Raw genomic sequence first — 23,482 nt, 5'->3', positions numbered from 1 at the left:
ATTAGCAACCATAAGGTCTTTTAGGTGGAGTTAGGGGGGCAGTTGCCCCCTCTCGATCCCCCTAGCTCCTCTGAGTTAACCATGAAAAGGCTCAAAGCTTTGTAAAAGCATGTGAATTCCAAAAACTCTTGGGTCTATGATGGGGACTGCTACAAAGGGTACTAGTAATTCCAATTACAGATGATATTCATCCGAGAATTAATCATAACAAGGAAAAGGAATATCAATATTCTTATCATATCAGAAAAGATAAACCAAAGATAGTGATCGCTCTTTAGATACAACCACTTGAATAAAGATGTATCCAATCGACTATAATAGTTTTTTTTTTTTTTGGTGTGTGTAAGCATGCAGTGGGGCTAATATAGAGAGTTTCTTGAACTTGTTAAATGAGTTTGGTTGTAATAAATGGAGAAGTGATTTTGTGTTTTGTTTTTTTCCTCCATTTCAACCTCCTATGTAAAAGGGAAAAAAGAGAGAGAAACTAAAAAGTCCTATCTTTTGACTTTTTGCATGCTATGTTAATTGGACTATCAACTTCATGGTACATGACATTAATTTACTATTTTGTACCATTTTATATGCCATGAATAAGAGTTTCTGATGGGGAAAAAAATTAATGTAATAGTTTGCAATGAACATGATAATTAAGAGTTTCTCAAAAAAATAAAATAAACATGATAATTAAGAAGATAACCTAGGAAGTACAAACATGAACACGGTACGACACAATAACATAAACAATTCCTAAAAAATTATACATGAAATGACTGGTATAACATTGATTACAACACGAGTACGATACCTTAAATAAAGTGTTCGTAAGGAAATACAGATGCACAGAAGCCTTCACTTCAATTACGTAGACATGTTGCTAGATAAGAAAGAAATAGGATGTACCCAGGAATTGAAGAACTTGTTTTATCAAACACTTCATCCAGAGACATTAAGTACACGAGGTGGTGAGACGACAGAGATATCGCGAGCAAACATGGCTTTGAACTTTGAAGAGAAATAAAAGCTTAACTGATAACCAGTTAATTGGATTATTATGTGCTCTTTTTTCTCTATATATAGGCAACAGACGGTTGGGGAGTATGTGCATATAAATATTTGGTTTATGGTATTGTCATCATAATGTATACAATGCGCTATGTATTGACTCTCTCTCCGTTTTTTTTTTTTTATAGTTTATATGAAACCATGGGTTTTTTCAATCCAACTTTATTTAACTTTTGACAAAATATTATTATGTATTATTATTATTTTTGACGGTTTAATTTACATAATTGATGGTTTAAAGTACACTCAAAATATGAGACATTTTAAGTTTACTTTATACAATGACATTTTGAGACACATAAATAATTCAAAGATGATTTAATGAAAAAAAAAACAAACATGCACTACAAAAAAATTGATTTTTAGCAGCAGTTACAACCACCACTAAAACTATTAAAAACTGCTGCTAAAAGTCATATAGGTCTATACCAGCGTTTTTCTAAATCGTTGCTACAACTTGAATAACCGCTGTTAAGTTCCCGTCGCTACAAGTCACTATAGGTTATAACAGCGGTTTTAAGAATCGCTGGTATAGAAAAAAACTATAGCAGCAGTTCATAGAACTGCTACTAGGGAATTAAAAACCGCTAGTACACACAGCCTTACCTTTTGGAATTAATTATTTATAGCAACAGTTATGTAACTACTGCTATAGATTCTTTAGCAGCAGTTTTATAAACCACTGCTAAAAAAAATTAAAAATGTAAGTATACCCTTCCCTTATTTATAGCACGAGTTATTTTTAACAGTGGTTTTGTGAATTGCTACTAGATATTCTTTAACAACACTTTCATAGAATGCTACTAAAAAAAAACCCGCTAGTTCTCCCATTCGTACACTATGTTATAAATTAGTTATTGCAACAAAAAACAACTGCTACTATAGGTTCCATATAGGAACAGTTATAGAAACCATTGCCGAAGGTATAAACATTATTGAATATTACAAAAAAAATTAATTAATTTTTTCCTTGAAAATTAGTAATTTAACATGTTTGGAATGTTGTTAAAATCCACAATTTCATAAATCAAAGTAATAAAATTATTGCAAATAGTTAATAATATTGATCCAAATGAAGAAATAAAACTTTACAATTCAAAGTTTGAAATCACAAATAGCCAAATAAAAATATAAGCAATACTTTTTGGTACTTAAGATAAGACAAGGATAAAATAATTGTAGACAACCTACAATAAAAACTAAGTTTATAAATATTCCCTTTGAAGTATGCCAAAAGTCACTCCAGCAATGAAACTTGGTCTTCCTTTATATTCCAATGTATTGTGTTAGTTTCCTGGAATACAATAAACCATATATTTGCATTAGTAAAAACTATATATATATATATATATATATATATATATATATATATATATATATATATATAGGCAAATCTTAGAGAATGTATCAAATGGCTATTGGAAAAAAATGATGACAAATACATATCTTCTCATGTGCATTATTTTTATTGTATTACCTCTAAACCAAGGGTCAATAAGCTCAGCATAATCTTGGCAATTTACTATATTTGAAGCCTTAGCCACTATTTGTGTTTCAATTTTTTACTTATCAAAGTGCTCTGCTTTCAAAGCATGCTTCCAATTCCTCTATCGATCACTCAATCTCTTTAAAGTATGACGCTTGATTATCCCTCTTGCAATCTCATCTTGGGGGATGTCAAACTTTGACTGAAACACAAATACATATAAAAAACCATAACCACTATGTAGAAGCATTCTTTATCAAAAAAAATCTATGTAGAAGCATTGGAATTCTGGAAAGAAGTATAATATATGTTACTAAAATTTTAATACCTCAATGATATTCCAACAATTTTTTTTGTAGTCATTTGGAAAAATAACGTCAAAATACAACTTCACCTTATTTTAAGGGGGCAGAATCCATATGTCAAACATACTTGTTACTCCAAATATCGTACATATACCTGCATAATTTATTTATGCACAAAAAAAAAAGTAGTCAATACCACAAGCATACTTTTAATTAAGTGTTATGTGCTACAAGGACTAAAAACATAAGTAATCATATTCATAGGTAGCTGTAATTTGAAATTTTACTTCCATATATTCTCCATATAAATGGTCATCAACTTGAGGGTGAGTCTCTAATAGAGCCCCTGGTTGATTAGTTGATGGGTCAAGTGAATGATTTGATAGTGATATGTCATATGATTAATTAGGTGTTGATGAGTCATGTGATGGACCGCGTGGTTGGGACTGATTTTCAACCTTAACTAAATAAAAACACTCCATTGTCATATGGTGCATTGGATCTTTACCTATGTTCTCTCTCTTCAAAATTATGCATTATTTTTTTTATTTTACTAAAGGTTTTATAGGTGCCCAACAAAAGTGCCCAATGGTACTATGATAATATTCTTCGAAAAAAAATAATTGCTCCCAACTAAATTATTGAGAGTAAATTAGTGGGAGAGGATAATAATCATAGTCTAAGAATTGTTGTTAAGTGTGCCAAATATTTGTATTAGGCTTGTAGAATTATTAGTTGTATTTTTTGGTGTCCCAAAAAGACATTTTGGTTTATTTTTTTAATTTAGTAATTAATACGGCAAAAATATCTCATTTTCACAAACATTTGATTAAATTAGTATATATTCATGAAATTTAAGAATCACATGCACATATTCAAAGTCAAAACTAAGTCTCAATTCGGTCATTACTCATTTTATTAAAAAAATGCTAAATCTCAACAAATCATAAAATGCATAAAAAAATCTAATCAAATAACTAATTAAAATTATTTTATTTTATTTATAATATACATTATATATTTTTATTAAATTTAATAAGCCTATTTTAAAAATCATGATACTTACCTAGGAAATAATGGTTAAAACTCATACATGCAGTCACTCTTCAGTCTTCACTCTCCTAGATTTGGAGAAAATAGCAAACTTTCTAAGAAAATTGTAAAAAATTACAAGAGATTAAGAAAACTGATAATGTGAAAGAGAAAGAGAGAAAGGCCTGAGACTCACCTGTGGGTTGTTGGTACTTGGTATGACTCCTGCAAAAGTTTTTTATTTTTGCTTTCTGGTTTTTGTTTTTTCTTAAAGAGACTAGAAACTTCTTGTTTTCTCCTTTGTACTTTTTTAGGTAATTAGAAACTGCATTATCTTTTTCCAAATTGATTATGAGCGGCTATATGGTTTTTTTTTTTTTTAAACATGGCGGGCAACTAAAATTTTGAGATAAAGATAAAGAAGTGGCAGCTAAATCTTAAAGAATTAAAAACTAAGATAAGATAAGTAGATAAACCTTTTGACATGAATGCGTGTGCCACTGCCACTTTCCTTGTTATATTTTATTTTATTTTTATTTTTTATGGGCCACTTTATTGAGGGAAAAAAAAAAAAGGAAGTCCCTTTTAAATCTGGCAGGACTAGAACCTATCCTCTAGAAGTTAATTTAACCATAAAAAAAAATGAAGAAGTTAATTTAAATGTCATGACCAATGGACCCAATGCTTGGTATTTGCTAATAACTACGTAAACTATTATAATTAACTATAATTTAAATAATTTGATCAATTAAAATAGTCATGACACCAACCAATCAAATACATACGCTTTTATATTACCTTTTTTTTATAATTAATATATTTAACATTAATCATTATGTTTTATAGTTGAAAGATACTTAGCCATTCTCATTATAACCAATATTCTTGAAAGATTAATTATAATTTGGATATCTTTTTATATGCTTTATTATTTTGTATTTTATCATATAAAAATTAATGAAATTATATTTAAAATTAATTTTTTTTCTTTGTATTTTTTTTGGCGAAAATGCACTTTTGGTCCCTACATTTTAGGTCATTTCTCGAATTGGTCCCTAAACTGATTTTGCTCCAAGGTCAGTCCCTGACTTTTTAAAATCATTTTTAAAATGGTCCCTACCGTCAACCCAATTACGGAAAAAGCTGAGATGGCAAACAGCATGTCCTACTTGTTGACATGGCGTTGACGTAGATATTAAAATATTATTAAAAAAACTTATTTAGCATTTTTGAAATGCCACGTCAAATTCAAATTAATAAAAAATTAAAACAAAAAATCCAGGTCATATATTTTAAAATAAATAAATAAAAATTAATTTAATTAAATTAAGAAAAAAAAGAGCTTTTTCAGTTTAAAAAATTGAGTTCCTATCACAAAAATCCCACGAACCCAAATCAAAGTCTCTCTGCCCATTCTATCTCTCTGATTTCTTTTTCATCTGCTCCAAACCCAGACTACCCATGGCCAGAGAACCATCCCAAAATCCCTACCCTAACCCGACTGGGAGAGAAAGAGGGCAGAGGAGATTGAGAACGTTCGGTGCTTCTTATCGGGCTGAGGACTCTCGTAGATGATCGTCGAGTGCTCCTTATCTCTCAGATTGAAAATCCTCACCGAACCGTCGATGTCCCAGACCGAACAGGTCGTGTCGATGCTACATGTCCTGATTCGCTTCGGCTTGACCTTGTTCCAATCGAATGAAGTGAGCGGAGCACAAAACTTGGAGGTCTTGCTGTTGTTGAGCACATAGAAGGGCTCGATCGAATGGTCGCGGAGGTCCCAAAGGCAAATGAAGTCGCTGGAATCTTGACCCATTTAATAAACATGTTGGGTTAGTGTTGACCTATATAGTCGAATACTTATGAGTTGACACGACACAAACTCGACATGCGAACACGAATTGCCACTCCTACCCAAAATAGATTTATTGTTTGATTTGATGAATTCTAGCATGTAGAGAGAAGCTCAGGATCATAAGTTCTCAGTTTTTTGGGATTCTATTTTCAACAATCAACTTGTTCCTGTAATCACATAACATCCATGTGCAAGACACAATATGTCAAAGTTTAGAGTTTTCAATTTCTGCAAAGCTAATTCTATAATATCAATGAAGTGAGTTTTGATTGGCAACTTCAAAGAATTTTAAACAAAACCTTGAAACAAAATATCTTGAGTAAAAGAACAACACCATATTAGGTGAAAAGGTGGATTCAGCCTCTTCATTGCATAGAACACAAATCTAACTAGGAGAAATATTATGATCAAATAGCTTTTTCAAGTAGGTAGGTTGTTAGTACAAGCTTGCCAACACAAAATATGCACTTTTGAAGCGCCCCCCCCCCCCCCACCCCCCCAAAAAAAACCATGATCGATTACTCATCCAAACTAGAGAGTCTTGAGGTCTCATAACATTCAAAAGGATAGACTTGATAACTGAGGCTTAAAACAAGTAGAAAATAGTTTCAATGATAAATTATTTCCATCTTAGCGAATTGGAGGTAGAATAAATTAAATCAAATATTGTAGCTGTATCAGGTAGAATCTAGAAAGTATGGACACTTCATTTAGGGTATCAGACCTATACCGTATTAGGAAAATGTTTCTCTCTAAAATAGTTTTGAAAGAAACCCCTCAAACTCCGTCAATATCTTTTTAATTAATGTGAGTTTTGAAAATCTAACCGTTGGATTACATTTCCTTATTATATTCTTCATGCTTGCAAAATTTTAAGAATATCAAAAATTAATAGCTATGTCATCAATCAAATATTTAAATTTCAAGTTTTTGTGATTTAAAACTATGTGTAAAGAATAGGTTTATTGATCGAATACCAAATAAGATCCGATTTGAATGAATTTTTACATGCGTATTAAAGACATAAAGAAAATAAAAACCAATGGTTAGATTTACAGAATTCACATCCAATAAAAAGATATTGGCAAAGTTTGAAAGGTTTCTCTCCAAAATAGTTTGGAGAGAAACTCTTCAAACTCCGCCTATATTTTTTTATTTGATGTGTGTTTTGAAAATCTAACCGTTGGATTGTATGTTCTTATTATATTCTCTATGCTTGAAAAATTTCAGGATATCAAAGATTAATAGCTATACATCAATCAAATGTTTAAATTTCAAATTTTTGTGATTTAAAACTATGTATTAAAAATAGGTTTATCGATGAAATACTAAATAACATCTGATTTGAATGAAATTTTACCTGCGTATTAAGGACATAAAGAACATAAAATTCAACGATTAGATTTACAAATTTCAGATCCAATAAAAAGATATCGGCAACGTTTGAAGGGTTTCTCTCTAAACTAGTTTGGAGAGAAACCTTTTCCACCATATGTGTCATTCTGGTGTCATACTTGCCGTATTATGTTATACTGCAAATGAAAATTTTAAGAATTCACTACGAATATGATAATAGATAAATATTATTGTATGAATATCATCATCAAGTTTTATTCTATACATTTTGATGATATGAAATTTTTTTTGGGTACATATCTAATATTAGACTAAACAACGTTTATTTAACTATCAAAGTGTAAAAGATGATAAGTTCTCTTCAACAATATATGCATGTGTGTGTAATGTATCAGTATTATAATTAGGCCCCCCTAAAGGAAAATCACTAGTTCTACCCTTGTATGTCATACCCATATCTGTGTCCATGCTTCCTAAGATAGAATAGAACGTGGGAAGAATACTCTATGACCTTGAGAAAGTGGGAGCCAATTTTCTTCTTAAATATTATTTCAGTAGTTGTTCCAATCCCCCATCTACACGCAAAGCCTATAGATCATGTCATTTTTGGACACTTATTACCTTGATCAGTGATTTACTACCGATAGATACAAATTGAAGTTCATTTCATGTTTGGACACTTATTACCTTGGTTAGGTATTTACTACCACTAGGTACAAATCAAAGTTCAGTTATCACATGAGTTTCACTTATTGGATTTTGAGCCTAGCCTTTAGGCCAATGTTAGTTTGGTGTCAGTTAACTAAATTTGTTATACATTTTGTTTTTTATAAATAAAAAATACACCTAAATGTAACCATGTTGCACTTGGCCTTACTATGGTCGAAAACTCATGGCGAAAACTCAACAATAAGGACAATGGAGTCCACACAGTGGAATTTGCTCACCTCCATATAATTATGTTATTATTTATTTTATGAGTAATTTTAATTAAAATAACAAAATTATCATATTATTAGATTTGGTCATTATAAATGGTTTTAATTTCAAAAAACCATAGTTGTACTCTCATTTATTGTTACAAAAATTGGTTATTCACTATTAAATTTTTTGTAAAAGGTCAATTTAAAAGAATAATTTTGAAAAATAATAATAAAAGGAGATATCAAATATAGATTTATATTCCTCATATTCTTAGGATTTTTTTTAGTTATTTTTTTTTTTTTATTATTAGGATTTTGGACTAAAGTGTATCTCAAGTTATGATGGTAAAAGTTAATTTTAAAGCTCAAATTTTCCCTATATATTTTATAGTATTGAGAGCTTAAATTATTTGTTTTTATCTACATTATCTATTATAATAATAAAAAAAAAACTTATCTATTTCATGAAAAAAAAAAATGAAATCATATTATATTATCACATTATACCATATAATATAATAAAAGTTGGATTTAGAAATCGTGGTTGAGCAAAAATGACTGCACCAAGTGGCTATACAAAATTGCAGAATTTTTAAGTTGGACTTAAAAACCATAATTGAGCCGTGACTTTACCAAATTGCAGATTTTTTTTTTTTTTTTTACGTGGATAAAACATGAACTTAATTGTTGTTATCAACTTTTCCTCTTACCCTGTAGCAACTTTTAGGATAGACACAAAAACTTAATTAAAGATAAATAGATGCTCCGTTCACATATTTATCTTTAATTAAAGTCTTAACTTTTTTAAGCCAACTCTCATATTGTTTGTGTTGTGGAAAGTCCATTCATCTTATGATGCCTTTTATCTTTTAATATTGGATAAATATGGATTTGTTGTTGATAGACTAGGAAATTAGAAGTGAGGCCAATATGTTACAAACTTGGATCTGCCACTCCACTTTTGTTAGCTATATATATACAAACACACACCATTGTTATTCTTGACAAATCCTCCTAGTGTTGTGTGATACCGTTATACCATTACCACATGGGCACATCATATGGTATAGTATAAAAATTTCTTTGACGCGATATTTTATTTGTAGCAAGATTATGTACTATTTATCTTTTTTTTTTCTTTTTTTTTTTTCTTTTTTTCATTAATGTTCTTTTAATGTAGATTTAGGAGCGGCCTACTATGATGGTTTTGGGATGGAATACTTGGTGCAAAATGCACTTATTAATGGCTTTGTTCAAAGGGGTTGGATGCTTTGTTGGTAACTAAGTCAATTTATATATTTTCTTAATATACGATTATATATGATTTCTTTTGCTCTTATTCTCCTATTATTTCTAAACTTAAAAGCAAAAAAACTAATTTGATTACTATTTAAATTATTCATCTAATAAAATTTCTTTTTATCATCAATTTAGAACTCAGGTCTAGAAGTCTTTCAAATTTTCAATAATTGATTTATAATTACATTGTGCAACCATTTTTAATAGTTGTTTGACACCATGCGAAGATTGCTGAGGCTTAAACATCTTCACAATTTAAACCACTAGATAATAATACTAATACTATGGTTTGGGGGGTATTTTTATCATTTAGTGAGTGTAGTGATTTTTTTTTTTGGTTCATTTTAATTAGTCCTAAAGTATTTTGGTAATTTTTGAGGTCTTGGGGTATGTTGGACATTTTGAGGATATTTTGGTCATTTTTTAGTTCCAGGGGCGTTTGTGTCATTTTGAGTATTTAGGGGTATTTTGGTCATTAGGGTGTTAGTTTTCTACATTGGAGTATATAAAATAAAAACAAAAAGGACTAAACTTTGTGGTTTTGTATTTAGAAAATACCTATAGAAGCAAAAAAAGAAGAAGTATATTGTAGCAGTTGGGAAACCGCTACAAAAAAAAAAGAGTACATTGTAGCGGTTTTTAACAAGTACAGAGGGGATCTTAAAGCAAACACTGTACTTGTTAAATACTGTACTTGTCAACAAGAAATAATTCAATAAAAATAGTGTTTGCTTTAAGATCCCCTCTGTACTTGTTCAATGTTTAATTTCAGAACACTATAAAATAACAAAACTATGAAATTAATCTAAAACTTCAATGTTTAATTTCAAACTTCTAGAATTAAATAGTTTAGTTTCAATTTTTTAATTTTTTCCTCTTACAAACCACCTTAAATCATAGGCGCGCTACTGGCCTTATACATGGCTTATTATCAACAGAAGAAATTGGATTTTTGTATAAATAAAATCATGCATTGGATTAGGTGGCCTAAGTTAAGTCCTTGAATTGGATTGAAGGTTGATGTAACTCAAGAAGTTACAACATAAAATATAAATATTTGAAAATTGTATCCATCATTTCTTTGTCACACTTTTGCTGCTTGTTCCTTTAACCAAAGTCTTGTTTAATGACCATTAATATAATTCCAGACTTTACAGTTGCAAATAGAATACCTATACATACAATGTGGTCCATTGGAGACTCTTGCACCAATACAACAACAAGATCACAGTTTATTTTATAGGTACACCAATACATTTTATGATAGCAAAAAAAAAGAGACCATAACTCTTTCAAGATGCCTCAAGACAGTTAACCACAAAATCAACTCCATATATTGAAAGTGTTTCAAGTCTCCAACGACTATATGTCCATAAACTCATATCATAACCCACACCGCTAGATAAAATCAATCATTGGGTAGAAATGTTGCTGATTTCGTCATTTTTTGGAGTTCATATGGCGGCTGGTTTTCAAGTTTTGCTTCAGCAGCAGCGAGATTCTCTTTAGCTTAATGATTCTTTCTTGATGAGATTCTTCTTGCTTCTCAAGTCTTCCATTTCTTTATATTTTTCTCTCGTACTTGCACCCCCTATACAAAATGTAAATGAACCTCCAAACCTGAGAGTAAATACAATTGTGTGACAAGAAACGTACAGCTACGAGGCACCACAGAAGATTCTTTCTTGACAAAATTTATAGCTGACTCTTCAAAAGTTATAAGATAGAAAACTTACTTTAACATACATTGTCCTCAATTTCGCCAGTGAAGGTAAAATCAGGCCAACGCAAGCATGGAACAGGCAAAAAATATTGTGACTAAAACTTCAATTTCCTGCAGATTAGAATTGAACAGTGTAAATGTCCCAACATCTAACACCAGAGTCACAATAGACAAATATATTTCTCATAATTCCATAAATATAAGATGTGTACCTGATAATCATAAGCTACTATAGACAACACAAGTCCCATTATAATAAAGGAGACACAATTTTGCAAGTGTTCAGATTTGTAATAATGGGAGCCATGAGTTGGAAACTTTTAGTGTAGGACATGGGCCAATCATGTAGGCTATTGCCTGGCATATGCATTATCTACTTATAATTACAAAATATTTTCTTCATTTATGCAAGTGAAAGCACCAAAATAATCTCTCCAAGAAACACAACCTACCAAACTCATCCAATTCAACATGTAAATGATCATGAAACTGAGCAATCAAAGCAATCCCTATAGAACTAACCTTGCATTTCGAGATTACGTGCAAACATGACATAGAACTGACCTCTCACCACCAACCACACAAACAGCACATGTTCCAGTTGATGTAGATTCATCCTTGTAATAATGTACCTAATTACAATTTTGATAATCGTCTTAACATGAGGAAGAAGGTGAAGACATAACCAAAGTTCAGTTGTAAGTCTAAGACGAAGAGAAACTCACATTAACACCTGCTAATTTTTAATTTGTTGTCATCTCCTCTCCAAACTTGTCCTTTCCAATGGAGCCAATGTAACCAGTTGCACCATTACATTTGGAGCATCCACTGGGAGAGACAAAAAAAAGAGACCAGGGTAGGGAGAATCAATCAATTCTATTTCATAAAAATTTAGCTTAACAAAAATGAATAATTTGTTCTTAGAAATATGAAACTAGACCTGGGCAACTTTGATTGAATTCCAATGTAGCACCTAAAGTGACACGATATGATTTCAGTTTCCCATTACAAGACAGATAAGAACACCATTACATGTAGGTATCTTCCATAAAGACATATTAGTAGCGGTATCAATAGCCATTCATGTCAAAGTGAAAAGAGACATTACGAAGAAGTTCCTCTCAATCTTCTACCAACTCCTTCATCATCTGGATGCCTCAAAACAAGCATCACTTTCTAGCAAGGTTTTCACTTAGGCCACTATGTCAGACACTTGGCTGTGAAATTCAAAAGAAAGATAGTCTCTAGCTTCTTTCAATGGCAGTATCACTCTTGAAATCCTAAATCCTCAGGTTTACATTCATTTACATTTTCTATAGGGGGTGCAAGTACGAGGGGAAAATATAAAGAAATGGAAGACCAAAGGAAGCAAGAAGAATCTCGTCAAGAAAGAATCATTAAAGCTAAAGAGAATCTCCCTGCTACTGAAGCAGAACTTGAAAACCTGCCGCTATATGAACCTTCAAAAAATGACGAAATCAGTAACATTTCTACCCAATGATTGATTTTATCTGGCGGTGTGGGTTATGATGTGAGTTTATGGACATATAGTCATTCGAGACTTGAACCACTTTCAATATATGGAGTTGATTTTGTGGTTAACTGTCTTGAGGCATCTTGAAAGAGTTATGGTCTCTTGGCTGCCTATTTTCAAAGTTTATTAGGGATGGAGGGACAAATCCAGCTTCAAATCTGTATTTGCTATTGTCCTACAAAAATGAAGAGTGCTTACATTTTTAAATCTAACATGAAACACTAAACAAGGCAATTAATCATGTTCCATTGGCTATATTAGTTAGGTAAAATTGGGCAGAAAGGCAATCACTTTAAGACTTTTTTTTTTTTAGTGACGTAAACTCTTGTTTAATTAACAGTTCAATGCATATTTCATTTCCAATGGTAATGTGAGGATAATTTTTTTTTTTGAAAAATGTTTCTTGGTACTGTAACTCCCTCCAAAATCATTGTTTACATTTTTCTGACTTTCTACCCCGCATGCATTTACCCACAAACAAACCCGCCATACATCTTAATTCAAACATGTGAAAAGGCATGTACATCCCAATAAGAATTTTAACTTTGCTAATTCAATCATGAAGCTAACCTGGACTAGCCTATTGAGGATTTGTGCCAACCCCAAAGTTTCGGCACTTGCCATTGCAAATCAAGCCAGAGCTCTTAAAGATTTTTCTCAATATATACAAAAGAACTTCATAATGAATAATTGGCATGTTGTATTTAATCATAAGTTACCGTCAAAATCCCTATAATTCATGTGAGGAAAATTTGAGTATATAAACATAAAAAAATGGGCAGCTTTGAATAAAAGGTGCTAGCAATAAATGAATAATGGAGTCTTTCATTTGTGTTTAAACAAAGATTTTACAAGACACAATTATAGTTTGATGCAATTAACAAAGAACAATATTTTACTAATCAGTGATTTTACAGCGCAAAAGATACTGTAAGATCAACTTTAATTGCCTCTATAATCTATTTGTTTTTGTTTTTATTTTATTACTTTCCTGTGCATACTTTTAGCAAAAAAAGCTAGATAAGTTGTTTTCAAACAAATAGTTAGAGCGTTTGAATATAGCTTTTTGCAAAATTTTCTATTTGCTTAATTGCTCATAAGTTGGTTCAAATATAGTTGTACCAAAAGAGTGTTCAATTTTCCTCCCTAAAACTTTGCAAAATGTTCTATTTTTCAAGCTTCTATCTATGTCCCTTATTTTATATATCCTACGTGGCTAAACAGAGTGATAAGACTTGGACAATATTAATTTATTTTTAAAATTAAAAAAAATGTTAACGGATGCCCTTAGGGCAATGGTTAACAATCTATTTAAAGAAAGATTTTATGAAGAAAAAAAAAAACAACAACAACAATTAATATTTTGACAACTTTTTTTGTTTCCTATAAAAGAAATGTCAAAACTTTCCTAAAATGGATTATTAACAATTGCCCTAAGGGTACTCGTTAGCATGACCCTTAAAAAAATATGGAGCACAATGATTGGCATGTGAATTAAAAATTTCAGTGAAACAAATTTGTCCCTCACAAACCTGGTGATTCAATCTCAAACATCCCCAAACCCCCAACACTGAAAGAAAACCTCATCACCATAGTCATAATATGGCCTCAATTGACAACCCCAACCTAGCAATAATGTTCAACAGCAACCTCCCTCCTTGTGTATTTCTATATAATCACTGAGTTGGGGTCATCGATTGAGGCAATCGACTATAATGTAGCAGTTTCCTTTTAGCTTTAGGGACATTCGACTCCACTAGGCTATTTTGGTCCAGTTATGTGGGCGTGAGAGGCAAATTTGACTATGATAATTTGAATCCACATAAGCAAGTTATGTTGTCCCACGTGTTTTTAATTTTAAAAACATATTAATTTTGTCAAAGTCATATACCACATCAACACTGTGTTAAGCCATATAAGACAAATAATTTGACTTCAGCACAAAAAGTGAACTTTTGAAAATTTTAGAGACAAAAAATAATAATAATAATATGAAAGTTTAGGGACAAAAATGGTATTTTATAATTATTTATTTATTAAAAAATTATTATATTATTTATGATATTATGGACAGTAAAACAAACTTAATTAATCAATAAATCTCACTTACTTTATAAAATAGCTAGTTTGGGTGCAACATGCTGCCCCTTAGTGATAAATTCAAATAGAACTCTAATTTAACATATACTTAAACTTAGAGTAGCTATTTAATAAGCGAATATCTATATACTATAGTTTCAGAGAACTTCTTTACTAAAGGCAATATCCAGTCACTAAAAAAATTCTAGGAATTATAACAAATGCCATTTTCTTTCAACAATAAGCAATTGAGTTTTACTAACCCATTGCCACAATATTTAAATTTTCCCAATGAATGATGAAATCTGTTACAATTAAAGCTATTCATCAATTAACTTGCAACCATCCGCAATAAAGATTTTCCTATTCATACGTTTTTCTTTATCATCTTACATTTAATGAGTCTAGCTATGATGTTTAACTTAGTTTTTTAATATTACCCCAATTGTCTGTATCCTGCCAAGAATAGGTACCAATACCATCTTCTATATAACATTTGAGGAACTGTCCTCCTAAATATGGGTCCATAAAAGTATTGACTTAAGTATGTTTGAGCTTCACTTGACTGCTATAACATTGTAATATAGCAGGAACTCCAATAATTTCAGAACTAAGGGTTTAATATGAGCATCAAAGTCGTCACAATGACAGACGGATTGAAGGGATTTAAAGGAGAAGTGGAGAAAGTATGTATATTCAATTAAACATGGATACCCAAACAGATGTAAACGAATTTAGAATTCACAAATAGTCCAATTATAAAGCAGAAACTACCCATTGAATATCCAAGATTTGTACGTGCTTTGTCCATGTCAAAACCACACATTGTCGGCTAAAGGTTGAACATTGATTGCAATACAGTATTCACCAGTTACCACTTTAAGACTGATTTCAATTCAACACATGTGAACTTAATAGTTATATCTTTATGTCTGTTCCGATTGATTGTATCTGACACTTCAATCAAACACAGTGTTTCTCTGTTAAATAAATTCCACTGGAGGGTAATTTAATCCAGTCACTAAAAATTGGCCAAATATTTGTTATGAACAGAATAATCGAAATTCATACTTCAGAAAACTAGTATTAATCTGCATACCAAGGAACCAAATACAAACATAGTCCCGCATCATCATGTATTCTTTGGTTACCAAATTAGTACCAAGTAATCAACATAGCTGAAAATAGTAAAAATTGAAAAAACACCATACCACTACTTGAGAGAACTTATTAATACCTGAAATAAAAAATATTTGCAATGATCACTGGAAAGCGGCTGCGAGGACTTAATGATATGATGAAGATCCGTATCCATAAGTTTGTAAACCAAATACACGTCCTTGAAGCTCGTCCTGTGAATTGGCATCATAACATCCTTCAAAGCAATCACATTCTCATGGCGAATATGTCTAAGAAGCTTCAACTCCCTCAGTGTCCTCAACGCATCAATACAATTCTCAAACACGTTGTTGATCTTCTTGGTTGCAACTTTCTCATTGGCTTCCCTATTGATGGAAGAGCAAACAAACCCCATATGCCCCTCTACCTATGGGCTTAATTGGCACGTATTTCGTGTCAATCTCAAACAAAGTTTGCCACATTGAGTAGTAATGCTTTCCTCGTTGGTTAATCCCATTTGGAGGCTCAACTAGAGTAGCCATTCCCCTCCTATAATTCAACATAGTACAACCCAAATTTACTATATAGCAAAGAACAAAAACTTAGAACTACTTCAACTAACAAAGATTAGCAGCATAAATAATAGGAATTGCTTAAATTAACTATCTAATAATATATGCTAATTATCCCCAAAAAAAAAAAACAAAGAAAGAGAGTTTTAAGGGTTAAGCAGCCTTACTTGACAATTCAACTTCTGGGTTGGGGGCTGTGGATCTTTTCTGAGATTGCTTTCTTTGCTAGTTTTGCTTTTTCTCTCCCAACTTTAAATTGTAAAAGATTTCACTTTTTTAAGCTTTTCCACCAAGAAAACATTCTCGGATTCCAAGTACGCCATAAAGTTTTGCACTTTCACATGATTCTTGAAAGCCCAAAAAAAAAAGAGCTCTGAAACTGAAACCCAATTAAAAGCAAGTAATTAGAATTCACTTGTGGATACAAAAAAAAAGTGTATTTTAAAATCCAAAACTTGGGAGAAAAAGTAAAAGACTTTACCTGAATAATTGGTGAGACAAAGAGATCAGATCAGTAATGGAGTTGAGAGCTAAAGAGAGAGAGACAGATGATGGATTCGAGAATTCTGGTTTATCATCAATACATTGTTTGATCCATTTCCATTTTCCTAAAACCATATAATCAAGACAATCAACTGTAACGTAGATGGTGCATAACATGAAACCAACAGATTTGTTGCTCCAAATTTTCATATATCATATCAGGCCGAGCTGATTTTTGCTGTGCATAACATGAAATCAAGAGTGATGAAGAATAAACCAGCCCAAAGAGCCAAGGAGGTCGGATGTATATAGCATTAAAATGATTCCAAAATTAAAAATAAATAAATAAATAAAGGAATACAGTAAAAAAAATGCACATTTTTAAATTTTTAAATCTAACATGAATGATCATGAACTGTGCAGTGCCATGAGTCAGTACCACACTCTTAATAATTCTCCCCTTCAACTCCTACTAAACATCCAAAAGTAGACAATCAGTCTTATGAGCTTATATAAGCAGTCTACCCATTTCCTTAACTAAACCACTACCCGAGAGTCTTTTCCATTTTATTTTTCTTTTTTTTGGCTGAGGTAGTTGGAAGTGGGGGCAACTACAAAAAACAGCAACACAATGGACCAGTTAAAGAAAGAGGAAACACATAAGCACTCACCTTAGACGTAAGCTCATCTAATGCAGGATAAGCAGCAGTCTCCAATTCTGTTGTGCGTGCAGCAAGGAAACTACGGGTAGCTTCCAAAGCTACCTCCATGGCCCAGAATTCAAATGGAGACTCTACATTGCATAATTTAGATCATTCATATAACAAGAAATTACAAAGGACTGACAAGGTTTGTTCTAATATTGAGAAAATACACTAGACGAAAGTAATGCACATTTCCAAAACAACAATAACAGTTTGAACTCTTCACTAATCAAGATTGTTTTGATTCAAATTTTAACCATTAAATTAATATTGCTTACCATCTTCTACACCCGCATCAATGTCATTTTGGCCCCCTCCGTACTCGTTCCCATCACCTAGTTCCAATAATGTACGTTAAAACCATATTGAAAACAAAAATAATATCATGAAGTAATCAACAGTAGATTGAAATGTGAAAAGAGGAATACCACTGGTTATAAAGTGTGTTGTTTCACATTAAGCTTTGAGTTACCTTTTTTGAATCTTATGCCGTCTCGTATAATGAGGAGGAGGTCTTGCATGTCCTTCGTCAGATGCCTCGGGCCCAGCATTGTGTCCATGTTTGTGTCCTCCTGTCCCACAAGGAGGTGCCTTTGATATGCGTTTCGGCCGACCTTCTGCCACTGCAGGTAACCCAACAGTCTGCTCAGCCTGAACATGGGGTAGGTCGATGGCTGAAGAAGGGGCAGTAGATGTACTGTGGGAGGGTGGCTCCTGCTGCATGTCAGGTGGAGTTGGATCAATACCCAGGTCAAAGGATGGAATGGGTAACAGCTAAGGAAATGACCGTGGAGTGGGTGGACGAATGTCAGACCCAGGACAAGGATGTGGGGTGGGTGTCAGGATGGTGGGGCGAGGAGATGGATGTGGGGTGGATGAAGGGATGGTAGGGCTAGGGGATGGATGTGGGGTGGATGGAGAAGGATCGGGGCTAGGGACAACCTGAGGGCTAGCAACAGGCGGATGAGGGCGACATCCAGCCGAGGTTGTGCTCGTGCTTGGGCCCTCAGTAGTGCTTGGGTCCGTAGGAGTAGGTGCCTCCTCATTCGGGGCCTCAGGGATAGGAGGTTGTACACGTTCAATTTCATGCACTACCATCAGGACCTCAGTAATGTCCTTATGGTCCTCCGTGCCCACTGGGTGACGCCTCAACAAACGGATGTATTCTTCAATCTGCACATGGAAAAACCACACATATTAGTAATGCAATACCAAATCAACAATGCCAATCGATAATAAAATAAATGTTGGTTCAGAATTGGTTCTGCTAGTAATAATTGCAAATTATAGGAAGACCAAGTGCTAAGTAGAAAATGTAGTAACATATATCATGTTATCTAAACAGTGGTTTCATGTTATTTCAGTACGGTAAGATGTAGAAGACATTGAGAAGTTACCAGCAGAGTCACTATAGCACCGGGCCTATCTATGAACCTCCGAGTTATCCTTTTGAACCAGTCGTGGTACTCGTGCTGTGGAGGCATATTACCAAGCACTGCTTCACAACGCCGTTGAAGGCGATTACCCCACTCATCGATATGCACAACATGTTTTTGCGTCCAATCAACACCGACCTTCACCCTCAAATCAATGCCATGAAGCACTGTGTCAGTGACAACATTGCGGGGAATTTCTTGGATCATCCCAAATTGACGAACAACATGATCCGGTGTATGTTTTTCTACTAGGTGGAAACATACAAGCAGCACCGTTGCCGTCCACACGGCCGTCCCTGCAACGCACCACGGCGGAAGGTCCTCTGACTCAGCTTTATATGGCTGCCACACCACCTACAACAGCCAAAAAACAAGTACACAACACATTAGGCAACAATGTTTATATTTCATAGCTCACCAAACCTATATCTTGTTCCTAAACATGTAAAACAATGCATTTTCATACCTGGCCTGGCAACATTGAAGCTATTTGCTCGCGATACCTGTCCCTGAAGATGTGGGCGGGCCTATTTTTCTTGTTTGGGACCCACAACCACCTACAATCAAGAACAATAGATCAATATCTACAACTTTCGTACTGAGATAATTCCAATGTTAAAACTATAATGTAATCACATATAACTACTGAAATAATCTTATCGATATTTACTTAATTAATAATATCACTAAAATAAGAAACAGTCCTTATAAAAAACAAAGCACATACAAGCCACATGACAATCACAAAATTAGAGTATATTAACGTAATCATATATATTGAACCTCTATTTGAAATTTACGCAATGTTGACATAAAAAATTGCTAGAAGCCTTTAAAATAAATAAATAAAATCAAGTTACATGATTGTGGGCTTAGGTAATGATCACATAATGTATATGACGTGCATGAGGTAAAGACTTACTTCAAGGACAATGGACCACGCACTGGAGGACCATAAGCACCCACTGGCGGGCCATGCTCAACTACGGGGCACAAATAGGGGAACCTGGCCCATGCCCAATACTGGAGTAACAGTAAGCACCCACCAATCTGACTGGTGTCCTTGCTTGCCCTGCATAGCTCTCGGTACAACCATGCAAGGCAAGCACTTCCCCAACTGTACCTTTGTGGGTTACGAAGGTCTTCCAACTGCTGCACCCACATTAGATGCACCCTATTGCCGGATTTGTCCATGAATATTGTGTCCCCCAGTAGCGCTAGGATGTAGCATCGTGCGTACTTATGCAGCTGGTCCTCTTCAGCATTAGGCGGCAATGGATTAGCAACTTGCTCCAAAAGCCGGTTGATGAGAATCCTCTGACCAGTAAGTTGCTTATGGTTGTCTTGATTTATAGGTTGAAAGCCAAGGAAGTCCCGGCACACATCCACCCAAGTTTTTTGCGTGCTCCCTGTTATAGTGTCACCATCAACAGGAAGCTCGAGAAGAACCTCCACATCCTGCAATGTGATGGTGATCTCACCATGTGGCATGTGGAAGGTGTGAGTCTCGGGCCGCCATCGCTCCACTAAGGCCGTTATCAGACCATGGTTAATCTCTCTACCTGGGACCCAAAGGAGTCCCTCCAAACCAACTGCCTTGATGATGTTCCTGACTCGGTCATCCACCATTGGCTCTTGATTGGAGAACTCTAAACTACGGCTACGGCAGGTAACGGATCCTGGATCCTGCATAGAATAGAACCATGGATTAATATATGACAACAAATGCATGTACATTGTATGAATTAAATGCATGTACATCAGTTAAATCTTTAGTGTTGTGTTTTACCTGCACATTCCAAATAGCTTCGAACCGATGCTTGAGCTGCTTTGACAACACCGACCTGTCAATGGGTCCAGGCTCTGTATAGTCAATCCGCCCAGCATTTGCAGCAGCCATACTGCACAAGAATGATAAGCAGTTAGTTTGAGAAATGAACACACAATATGCTTATGGAACTAGGTATGAGTTAGAGCAACTAAAGCCATTTTGTACAATGAGAATTTAGTAAAAGATGAAAGACTGAACCAAAAGCAAGAAAAAGAGTAGTAGTAGCAATCAACTGCAGCCGAACCATATTAGAATTAATAAACTAAGATGCAAGCAGACTAATAAACTGTAAAGTGCACGTTTTCTAAATTTTTATATGGATGTAATGCTTTTTATGGATATAATGCTTTCTATGGGTATTAGTCATCTTGTTATATGGATGTAATGCTTTCTATTCTATTGCGAAGAAGAACAAGTTTTCTAAATATTGACCCATGTTATGAAACTTTGGACGTGTGATGCCAAGGAAATCCTAAGTGCGATGCCTAGAAGAGTTCAGTCATACTTGGGACATCCGACAGCAAAACAAGTTTGCCTAGTCATAATTAAACCCCAAAAAAGTAATTTGGATAACCTGATTGTGGTCTTAGTTTGATTTTTCCTTTATATAGAAGATACATTTTCACCTAGAATGTATTGATTATGAGTCAAAATACTTGTCTTCTCACTTTCCCCTTTCTCTAACATTTTTTGTTCCTATTATGAATCAAAATAGTATACAACAAATGCCTGATAATAAATAAAAAAAAAATAACTCACCATAAACAGGATACAAACACTCAACAACTGACAAGAACAGATCAAACTAAAACCAGAAAACAACCCAGATTGTTAAAACTCAACCCTTTAGAAAAAAAAAACACAATAATTCCCACACAAATCCAACAAAACCTCTGTTCATAGAAGAAAAATTCAAATGGTCCCATCCATATACATCAAGGTAGCCAGAGAAACATCAAAAAAAAATTGAGCATGCGTTTGAACATCCCATGGAAATTAAAAAGAACCATTATTTTATAATACTTCATAGAGAAATCTATCACAAGTCATGGAACAATAAAGTAATTGGAAATATGGGGATTAGGAAGAAAAACCTACTAAATGATCTTAGGTCGATGGAGGAGAAAAGGAACAGTGGATATTTGTCTGAGGAAGATAGATAAAAAGTGGTGGAGGTGAAGGCAACCTTGGAAAAAACAATGTATTGGAGGAGATCTCTTGGAGAAAAAAAAAAAATCATTATTCTTATTGTGGCTAAAAGAAGGTGATAAAAAAACAAGCTTTTCCCCTGGTTCCTGATTCTCATCATTGCCGTACTTTTATTGCAAATATAACAAATATGGAGAGCAACTAGGTTACTCAAGATGCAATCCAGGAGGAAGTGGTTCAGGCATCGTGTGGGGATAAAGCTCTGGGTCTTCATGGTTTTACAATTGCTTTCTTCAATCACTGTTGGGTGGTGGTTAGAGTGGAGGTATTAGCCAATTTGTAGCCTTTTCATGACTGTGGTGTATTCAAAAAAGTGCTTGAATGTGACTTTTGTGTCTCTTATTCCTAAGAAGGGAGGGGCCTCAAATCTCAACGTTTTCAGTCCTATAAGTGTAGGATGTGTGTACAGGATATTGGCTAAAATTTTAGCAAATATATTGAAGGAGGTGTTAGGGAAAGTAATTTCCCAATTATATAATGCAATTGTGCAGGAGAAGCAAATTCTAGGTTCAGTTCTTATTGCGAAAAAATGCGTAGACCACAGAGTTGTCAGGCAGCCCTGGAATTTTAATTAACTTTTTTTTTAAGATACACTTAACACTAACCTGAATTTTTTTGTATATGATCCATGAATACACTTACACTAACCAGAATTTTTTTGTATATGCTCCATGAATACACTTACACTAACCAGAATTTTATCTAGGGCTTATCGAAATATAATTACAAGTTTGGGTAGCTACTCTGCCGCTGGTGTCAAGAGAAATCAATTAAAAACAAGACCCATAACAATCTAAGAAAAACAAATCCTATAAGAAGTTCAAGGAAATCCAGCAAAGATTAATAAAATAAACTGGGTGTACAAAAATAACAATAATTGAAACAAGATACATAGGATTGGCATAACAATTTAATGAAAAGAAACCCTTCAAAAAAAGAAAAAAAGAAGCATACTATATGAGAATACAACACCAATTTCAGGTAAAAACTACCAAAGTGGGGGGGGGGGGGGAATCAAACTCTCTTAAAAGTTCAAAAAAAAAGTTAGGAACATAATTTTCATGAAAAATAATGGTTTTATTGTGTCCTTGCACTAATTACACACTAGCCTACATCAATTCAATTCACAAGCATACCAACACGGCCAAAGCAAACCCAAAACCCCAAAATCCCAAACCAAACACACACAGAAAATACCCATTCTGAATAAATCCAGATTCAACGCAAAATACATAGCAAACTTCTAGCAATTTCGGAATAATCCATGAACAAAGAAAAAAGTAAAAGACCATTCACTTACCTTACAAGTTGTTCTCTCAATCAAGGTTTTCTCTGTGAGCAAGAGGGAGGCAGTGGAGGCGCAGAGCAAGATAAGGGTTATCAGATTTTTCCCACTGAACTTTGTACAAAGCACTCACCTTTTTTTTTAGTTTTGAGAGACTGCGTAGACTGAAGGAAAAGGGTGGAGACTAAG

The 23,482-nt window shown here is 33.5% G+C and overlaps 1 long non-coding RNA gene and 1 pseudogene across 5 annotated transcripts; both read right to left on the bottom strand.

Moving 5' to 3' along the window:
• Window positions 1-10,426: 10,426 nt before the first annotated feature.
• Window positions 10,427-17,304, bottom strand: LOC142607580 (uncharacterized). Of its 5 annotated transcripts, XR_012839354.1 has the most exons (8): window positions 16,827-17,304; window positions 16,513-16,724; window positions 15,892-16,322; window positions 11,982-12,750; window positions 11,767-11,869; window positions 11,564-11,673; window positions 11,055-11,152; window positions 10,427-10,938 (listed from the first exon to the last, which is right to left on the bottom strand). It is a non-coding gene; the product is annotated as an uncharacterized LOC142607580 (long non-coding RNA). The 5 variants fall into 5 exon arrangements; XR_012839352.1 differs by having other exon boundaries at window positions 11,767-12,750; XR_012839355.1 differs by having other exon boundaries at window positions 10,427-10,909; window positions 11,767-12,750.
• A 696-nt stretch (window positions 17,305-18,000) lies between these two features.
• Window positions 18,001-19,016, bottom strand: LOC142612426 (uncharacterized; annotated as a pseudogene).
• Window positions 19,017-23,482: the final 4,466 nt, after the last annotated feature.

This window comes from Castanea sativa, chromosome 1, assembly GCF_040712315.1.
Source record: "Castanea sativa cultivar Marrone di Chiusa Pesio chromosome 1, ASM4071231v1".
In the NCBI taxonomy this organism is placed as follows: Eukaryota; Viridiplantae; Streptophyta; class Magnoliopsida; order Fagales; family Fagaceae; genus Castanea; species Castanea sativa.
This window is presented reverse-complemented; position numbering and strand designations above follow the sequence as displayed.